General features: G+C 39.0%; 2 long non-coding RNA genes across 2 annotated transcripts in view; one reads left to right on the top strand and one right to left on the bottom strand.

Moving 5' to 3' along the window:
- LOC121670746 overlaps positions 1-9,302 on the top strand; it is a 13,842-nt gene extending 4,540 nt beyond the window's left edge. Inside the window, exons 2-3 of the long non-coding RNA XR_006018241.1 lie at positions 2,531-2,633; positions 7,851-9,302. This is a non-coding gene — a long non-coding RNA (uncharacterized LOC121670746). The remainder of the gene's footprint in view (positions 1-2,530; positions 2,634-7,850) is intronic.
- LOC121670745 overlaps positions 1-9,573 on the bottom strand; it is a 230,032-nt gene that overhangs the window by 78,165 nt on the left and 142,294 nt on the right. The window lies entirely within an intron of this gene.

The raw sequence follows: 9,573 nt of genomic DNA, 5'->3' as shown, positions 1-9,573 counted from the left end.
AAAAAAAAAAAAAAAAAAAAAAAAAAAAAAAAAAAAAAAAATCAGATGCTCTCCCGTGATTGGAAACCAAGAAAGAAAAAAGGAGAAGAGGAAATGAGGGAAATGAAAATTTGCCGACCTCTTCAGATTTTTGTTACTGGTTTGGTTTTAGTGTCACCAGTGGTGACAGGTGACACATGACTTCCCAAAAAATCTAAAAAAACCATCCTGTTTGTGTTTGTTTCGATTGCTGTCATGATTTATGGCAGGGGTACCACAAATCCCCCCTGCCCCACAGGCCTTTGGTCTAAATTTAAAGTCCAATCTGACACTGGGCTGCTTGAACATCTTCATGTAGTCTGAGTTTAGGCAGGGAATAAAGGAGATGTAATGTGAAAACTATGGCAGAACTGGTTAAAAATGTGTTGTCTGGGTTTTTTTGGTTCCTATTCATATCAGAACTATTCTATGGCAATAGGTTTGTTTTTCCTTGAAAGCCTCTTATTTCACTGAAAATCAACACACATGAAAACTAAAATATTTCCCCTTTTCTTGTCTTTCCTGATGGGGAGAAAGCTTCCCCAAAGGGCAGAGATGTGCCCAAGGAGCACAGGCTCCCAGGCAGCACCTTGGTTCACCTGCCTGCAGACAGAGACTCCCAGCCACCAAAAATGAAATATTTTAACTGGTTTTGTCAGTGCAAAGAGGATCTGTTTTGTTTCCAGAAAGTAGAAACTGACTGCAAGGTTTTGGCTTTGCAAAGCAAGAGAAGAAATACAGATCGTGTGTTGGAAGGGAACTCAAAAACCATCCAGTTCCAACTCCCCTTCTGTGGGAAGAAGGGTTTCTTTACTTGTTCTTTCTGGATTAATGCTCCAAATAAAGAATGAGACAAAAAAAGGTAGAGAAGAAACCAATACATGCCACCATTTCACCTCTGCTCCTACACACTAATGCACACATGTGCACACACACACATCCATAATGGATGAACTTTGAAGTTTTTTGCTCCTGAAAACCAGCTTTAGATGATCTTAATTTATTTATTTATTAGTACTACTGTTCAATTTATATTTTGGCTTGCTATTTATTATGCAAAATAACACGCTCATATTTTATTCAGCAGAGCATTTGATTAGTGTAAAGCTTTATTTGCTGGCCTGCATAACAGCGTTTTGTCTCGTCTGCAGGCAGTGTAAGATATCCCAGATCGTTCATAATTCTGACTGACTCCAAAAGGGAAAACTGCTAAAAGGCTGAAACTCTTTCTCAGCACGTAGATGGCAGCAGGGCCTTTGGTTGTACCAAGTTACAAGTTCATTTTGTCTTTGATGGAGTGACTTGCTACTTTTAACAGTAAATAAACTTTTTTTTTTCCACAGGATATTGTCAGTTGCTGAAGGTATCTCAGGATCCTGTGAAAAAAATACTCTTCTCTTTAGTGTACAGTCTCTGAAGTCTCCTGGCCAGCACTTCCATATTCAGAGTCTGTTTCTGTTTTTAAGAGTGATCTGCAATCTTTTAAGATCTTTTTAATCTAAATCTATGGCATTTTATTAGTTTTCAGGTATTTGATAGATGTTCTTTTGTATTAAGATGAATATAAAACATTTTAAGATTTGTCTGCATTAAAGGTAGACAAAAAAAATACATTAAATAAATGTTTCTGATGTGCTCCAACCCAAGTAACCAAGGAAGACCAGATGACTTCAAAAGCTGCCTTTAGTTATCTGTATAAAGATAATTCAAATCATTTTCATTTAAAATATATTAAAAGAAAAAAAAAGCTACACTGCAGGATACAGAATAGATGATAACCAATAAAATAGGAAAACAACCTAGGAAGGCCAGTCCAGGAAGCCACAAGTGTATAAACTCAATGTATTTACTTTAAATAACAAATTACGAGCCTGATTCACAATTATTGACTCCAGCACATGTAGGGAGAAAAAACAGTTTGAACATTTTAAGGGGGAAAGGTCCAGACTGGTTTTCCCTGATAAAGGACCCTGAATGAGGAAAACTTCTTGTCTTCCACACTACAACCAAGATCCTCTTTAGGGCAACATTGTATGTAGCCCCCAGCGGGGTGGGGACAGCAATGCTCCCAAAAAGAGGGGGAAATTTGCTTTTTTCCCCAAAAAAGATTTTTCTGTGAAGAAACACAGCATAGAAGGACCCCAGAGGGAACCTGAGAGAAATACACCTCTATGTAAAAATACTTTCTAAAGGAGAGAAAAAAGAGAAAAAAAATAAAAACACCAACCGAACACCAAATACGAATTAAAAAATCTTCTTCTCAGGGCAAGGGAAAGCTGTCTCAGCAGCATCACTTTTAAAATGGATAAAAGCCCTTCTCAGAGCTGAAGATAAATCAGTGGCACCAGCTTTAACAAAGAGAGAAACCTTACTTAGGGCTAAGAGACAGCAGGAGTGGTAGGAGTACCAGCTGGAACAGAGATGCACATCAAAGAAATTAAAGCCCTTTGGCTGAAGAAATTACATGGATACTATAAACTAATAACTTTAAATATTAAAAAACCCTTTTCAGGCTACAGCAAAGACACACGTTACAAGCAGCCAGCCCAAGGTTAGCAAGCACTGAGTGAGCACAGCCCCTCAGAACCAGAGACCTTCACCTTGATGCCTCCCAGGTAACAAAGTGAATTGTTTAATCCCTACTGGTTAAAGACACAGCTTGCTATGCTGGTTTACTTTTTTTCCCCACTCTCCCCACGCTTTTTAGTCTCTGTTAAAATACATTTGTTAATCATAGAGCAAAGTTGCACAAAATGTTCTGTCTCAGAACAAGGAGTTACACACAGCCTGTGTTTCGCTCTGCGCTGAAGCAACAGCTTGCTTTTCAGCATGACTCTGGCTTTTCCCTTGCCCTAGACGTTAGGCTTTAGAGAGTTAAATTTAAGGTCTAATTTTCTTTACCAGCAGAATGTATCTCATTTGCTATCAGTGCATGCAGGAGACTTTTTGTCAACATGGTAATTCAAGGAGAAAGTCAGGCTCTCTTTGTTACCAGATTTACAATGGTTTCTTGAAAAGACAGCTTGTGTATACCTCCTGCCTCACTAGAATACTTGCTTGCTTGGCTCCTAACAATGGCTCATTAAATTCAGTCAAACTAGTATGAAACTTACCTTCAAGCAGTTTCACTTGCTGAACCCCATTCTCAAAGGATTTTCTAATCTGCAATTTCTATTTTAGACTTTGAGCAGGAAATTGGAGAGAAAAGAGCACAGAGCACTTTCTGCAGAAACACCCAAACAAAACAATACTTGATGATACCATTTCAGAGGCAGAATGGATTTGTGTCACTCCTGTTTCGAAGGCAATCACACTCACAACATTTATTCTTAAAGCAGGAGCATTCCCTGATCACTTTGGCTGTAATTAATCTCATATTGGAAGAGAAACTACGGCTTTTAGCAAACTTTCTTTCTTTTTCCCCCTAAAATCTGTTACTTGGCCGGTCTGCACAAGAAGGTCCAAGCCATACAGAGCTCATTACTGGCTGAACTTTTCACTTACACTTCTCACAACAACCCCCCAAAAAGCTGAGATTTAGCTGGACAACCAGCAGCACAAGGACAGAATCTTCCCCTTCCTGCCACAAGTAAGAATAATTCAAATTGGAAAAGCTTTATAGGAATCTCGTGATACACCATTTCCTCACTCCTTTTGTTATAGAATATCTTCTTCAGCACTGAGGTTGCGGCCAAACCTCATATATTTCATATGAGTAGTTAAAGAAGGGAAAAGTCACAAATGAAATCCCCCAAAAAAGATCATAGAATATGCTGAGTTGGAAGGGATCCACAAGGATCATCGAGTCCAACTCTTTGACCCTGCACAGGACACCCCAAGAATTCCAGCATATGCCTGAGAGCATTGTCCTAGCGCTTCTTGAATTCTGACAGACTTGGTGAAGATGCTGGGGTTTGGTGTCTTAAATAATTATACTCCCACCCCAGGATTTCACATGCAAAGCTCAGCACAGAAATGTCCTTGCACATTTAAACCCTTCCACATAACCCCACTGCCCATCCTTGTCCTGCCACCACTTCCCAATCCTGGGAAGTGCTCTAATAGGGGGTTTGTATCCCATGGGCAGCTCAGACCACACGTGCAGTACAGCAGAAGTGCCATCTGGAAGTAATTCCCCGTTATTACTTCTTATCAGGACTGCTGAGGGGTTTTTATTTATCAAGTATAAATGAATCATAGGGCAAACCGATGTCTGCTCATTAAACTATGAAAACTTATTAGGCTATCCTTTCACTGCTCAAAATAGAAGCCTAATAGAGGTAGGCTCGATCATGCTAACCTACAGCATGAATGTGACATGCAAAGGAAGAAATAGAGTGAAATCTGTCTCAGTTATGCCAGGAAATTACATATTCTTCTTAAAGTAAAATAAACACTTGACAAAGCTGTTAATCATCCCTAGTGGAAAGGATTTACAGATTCAATATTAAGATGATGAGCTTCCCACTGGTCTTAGGAGCACTATAGTCAAATGAATCAATTTTCCTCTGAAATCATTTAGATAAAAATTACATTCACATTGAAGAATATGAATGGTTTGAATGCTAAGATGTCACTTTAAAAATGTGTCGTCCCTCCAGTGAGCTCCTATTAGTCCTCAGTTAATATTTAGTATATTTTGAATGAAAAAATCAAAGCTGCTATCTTATATGTAAATTGTGTATCTGTAAAGTACCATACAGGCTCACGTACTTTTCTCCCTTACAGAAACAGTGTTGCATAAACACACATAGTCTGCAGAGCCTGAATTAAAAAAATATACACGGAAGATTGATTTTTAAATATCACTCGTACCCAGACATTTCACATCAAACCACACTAAAGATCTGCTTCAGAAAAATAAATCTGCACATTAAATAGCAGAAGAATAAAGAATATGTATTTATCTTGATTAAGATGATTTCATAAAAGCTCTCAACAATTAAGGGGTTTGGGGTTTTTTTTTTCAGTAATTTGAAACAATGCTTTGTTGAGAACATATTTGAAAATTTACCTGCAGTTGAAGAGTATCTGGGGACTCCACTTAAAAAAAAAAAAAAAAAAAAGCAAGCAAATTTTAGAAGTTACCCATTCAAAGAGAGAGGGAGAGAGAGAGGAAAAGAAAGAACGAGGCAGGGAGATTATAGAATTTAATGATTAAGAATGTGTGCAGTGCAGTATAAGTACATTTGTTTCCTTGGAAACAAACTAGTACTGTTGCACCGGAGAAATTTGTAAGCATTAAAAAATTCTGTAATCAGGCCCCAGGAGAACATATTAAATTTTTTAAAAGGGATAAATATTTGACATTCCTGGCCGTTTCCTGACTGTACTTGTTGATGAGGCCTGCTGTCAATGGGTGGTGTTCCTGACGTGGGGAAAATGGATCCAACACGTGAACCTCCACAGCCAAAACCTCTCTTTTAACTGGTTAATCCATCCAGCAGGATCAACAACTCCGAATCCACAGGCAGATTTAGATCTTTTAAGTAGTGGGTAGATGGCAAATGCAGCTAAATGCAAGTAAAGGTGGACTACCAAACCTGCAATAAAGGTTCAACAGGGGAATTATTAAGAAGAGGGCCTTAAACCTCTGCCTAAGTCACCCTTACTTGCAGAAAGCAGCAGGATGGCTCCCAGGGAGAAGACAGGACAATAATGATCCCATTTATGCCAGGTAAACATTGCACCTATTGGACTTCTGGACTTTGATTGATTCAAATAAAACAACAGGCTCAAAACTCTTGAACCTTCCCTTGTTTCACAACCAAACTCAACACAGTTTTTTCCAGCTGCACGGGAAGGCTTATTTTACTTCAGTTTTGTTAACAAGAAACAGAACCAGAGGAGCAAAGAAATCAAAAGAAATTCAATTTACAAGGTGGAGAAAAAATATCCAGAACACCACAAGAAATAGTACCTAAAGAGGCTCCAAAAGAGCCAGAGAGGGACTTTGGACAAGGGCATGGAATGACAGGACAAGGGAGAAAGGCTTCACACTGATGCAAGGCAGGACTAGATTAGATCTAGGGAGAAATCCTTCCCTGGGAGGGTGGGCAGGCCCTGGCACAGGGTGCCCAGAGAAGCTGGGGCTGCCCCTGGATCCCTAGAAGTGTCCAAGGCCAGGTTGGATGGGGCTTGGAGCACCCTGGAACAGCGGAACATGTCTCTGCACATGGCAGAGGGGTGGAATGGGGCGGTCTTAAAAGTCCCAACCCAAACCATTCCATGATTTTATGAGCTATTACTTTGATGCAATGTCCGTTTGCAAATGGAAATGACACCAGTAAGTCAGAAGAACTTCGGTTCTGGTTGGGTTACTATAAATCTCTATTTTTCTGCTCACTCACTGTATGGTGACCTCACCTAGGCTGTAGCTCTATGGCAGTAATGCCATTCACCCTGGAATTCCATACAGACTTACCTGTCGCAGGTTTCCAAACCAATACTCTGTCTTGTAATGAAGGTACACAGGGAAAGGTGAGACTGTTTGGTCATTATAAAGCAAACTTGTTTCCTACCAGCAAAGAAACAGGAATGTATTCAATCAGGATTAAAATTATTAATGGAATGAGCTCATTTCAGTTTCTCCCTGTTACACATGAGATGTAAGATGTGGAGGATGAGGTTTTATCGTTATGAGGCAATAATAGTTGCCAAAACAATCCCTGAGTTTTCCTAAATGGAAAAACAAGCCATGGGAAGTTACAGGGAAAGAAAGTGGTAAAAGTAATTCTAGGTACAGGTTTTTCATATAAGTATAAACCCCGAAATTAGTTTCCAGGAGCAATCTTAAATGTGGAAGTGGAAGCTCACACTTTTATAAAGAATTAGAGGAATATAAAAAGAAAGGTCCCCTTATCCTTCACTTCATCAAAAAAAATCTGAGCTACTTCTTTAACCTCATCACTCAAAGTCAAGGGATTAAGACTCCATCTTTCACAAAATTAGAAAAGAGATTCCTTCTGCCTGCCTGGATGCTGAACCCAGGGCAGCGAATCTGATGACGTTTGAAACCGGTTTGAAGAAAGAGATGCAGAGCTCCAAAAAAATGTCTTCTATTGAATGAAATGCAAAATTCCAAATGGGAAGAGCTGGATGCTGCGGGGAGGCATTGCCAGTGCTGGAATTTGCAAAATTCCAGACTGCAGGCTGTGGTAGACACTGGGATCCTCTTTGATTCCAGTGATATTTTCCTTATTTCAACATATTGCATTCATTTCTTTTGACTCACTGGTTCTCTGCTGCTCCTCAGTATTTCAGAGTGTTTCTAAAGAGCCCGAGCAGAAAACGAAATGATTTGACACTTTAATATGTTACTTTGTAACTATATAATATTTAACACTGAAATACTTCTACCAATTCAATTTTAAATTGTTAAACCCACCTCTTACCAAAAAGAGAAGCTACGAGGAGTATTTGTGTCTCATAGATAGAAAAAATCAAGTTGCAAGAGAAAATCAATTTGTGGCCTACTTTCCTTCTGAAATAAATACTTGAAGTCAATAAATGCTACGGAAGACCAAGGCAAACTTCACCTACACGTGTCTGGGTTTGGCCTGGTTCATTTTGTCAGGGAATCACAGGATAATTTACCTTGGGAGGCGCATCTAGAGCCAGGTGGTCCAACACCCACTCCATAAAGGGCCAATCTTAGAGCTAGAGAATATTGCCCAAGGCCTCCTCAGCTGGGTTTGGAACACCTCTAAAGATAATTTTCCGAAGATTCCCACTGGGCCCCTCTTCCACCACTTGACCAGCTTCAAAGAGAGAAATTTCAAGCTTGATAAAAAATAACAGCCTTTTTTTTTATTTTATTTGTTTGCTTTCAGATCCTCAGGCTGATACTTTGATGGGATAGAGAAGAAAGTTCAAATGGACATTCTGGCCTTTCCTGTAGCTAATAATGGAAAACAAAGCCCTTTTCTCAGCTATCTCAGCTCCTAACACGACTCTGCCCTCAGTGTGGATACAAATCAGCTCAAAAAATCTCTGTTCTTTTATTTATAGGGAGTTTGAGAGGAAAAAATCCTATCCAGAAACAAATCGTGTTTCCCAAATTACACACCTGGCCTTCAGGCTTGGCTTGGGACTAACTCATCCACTCTTGGGGAATCTTAATGAGTTCTTCATCTACTTCTGTCTGCTAAAACAAGACTTTTAGGAAAGGTAAATTTCCCACCAGGCAATAAAACATCCCACAAAACATAGCACAGTGTATTTCTTGCAGAAATTAGGGACTTACATAGCTTTCCATACCCAAAATTCCCTTTGATATCAATATTTGTTGTTATTAGATAAAGTCACCTCATGACCTTTTGATGGTATTTTTGTTTTACCAGTTTTATGCAGACCGGCACTTTTTCCTTTCAAACTTTCTCCCACCCATCCTGTATGCCACTTTTCCCAAAATTCCTTATTCTCAGGGTAAATTTGAGACTGGAACCTCTGACTCCTGTGCACTGTGATTATCTATGGGAAAAGTAAAACTGAGCCAGCTCTAGGGAGAGCTTTTCCTTTGGATCTCTGCAGGGACACAAGGGCATTGCTCCTTTGATACTATTTTTTTAGGAATCCTCAAGTCCGTCTGTGTGCAGTGGAAAGTTTATTGTGATATGACCATGTGGTAATAATATATCAAAGTCCAGCATTAAAATATTTCTAAAACATGAAAAATGGGCTGCTCATAATGTTAAAGAAGGACAAGCAAATTTGCTGACAATGTGGGTAATTTCCTGAAATCAGAGTTCATCTTGTAGCAAAGTCATGTTCTGTGGACAACAGAAACAAGCAGAGCATAAATCACTCACTCGCACACACTATCTCCTCTGTCCTGATAATCACATGGGTTTGGGATCACAGCAGAGCACACTATGCCTTAGAAGAATAATAAGGGCCTCTTTCAATATCCATGGAAAACAATGGAAAGGCTCCTGTTGACATGGACTTCAAGGGATGAGTATTTCATCTGGCTGTAACACCACAAAGGTCTTAAAACAAGACCTGCAGTGAGATTTGTGTCAAAAAACCCCATACTGAAACTAGGCATGAAAGTGTACTTTTAATCTATACAATGAATACACACGTGTAAGAAAGTCATTAAGCACAAATAAAGGTGGATTTTTCCATTTTTCACACCTGGCAAATGGATTGTGGAAAGTTTCTCCTAATTTAATCAACAGTCTTAAATGTATGATCAAATATTCTGATTTTTCAAAAAAATCTGTATATTGGTTTAACTGTTGGAGCATAAGCAGTCCCAATGACTTTGAGAACACACATATTAAAACTTAAATGACCACACTTGCATTCTAAATATATGAATATTTTATAAATCATTGTGAGGGCATTATATTTTGAAAGGCATTAAAACTCTTTTTATTCCTTGGGGTTTGGGTTTTCATGTTTCGAAAGCAGCAGCTTCTTCTTACTGTTTATAAGAACTTAAAACAGCATCAGTTAAATGTAGTCTCACTTTCTAGTTTGGGACACATCCTGCTCTGAAATATTTTACATCTTAAACATTTCTTTTCAGCAAGGCAAGAAAAACTTGGG

Source organism: Corvus kubaryi, unplaced genomic scaffold (genome assembly GCF_017639235.1).
Source record: "Corvus kubaryi isolate FWS band 111438036 unplaced genomic scaffold, C.kubaryi_AGA036_p1.0 37396, whole genome shotgun sequence".
NCBI lineage: Eukaryota > Metazoa > Chordata > Aves > Passeriformes > Corvidae > Corvus > Corvus kubaryi.
The sequence above is the reverse complement of the archived record's forward strand: the minus strand, read 5'-3'. Positions and strand labels throughout refer to the sequence as shown.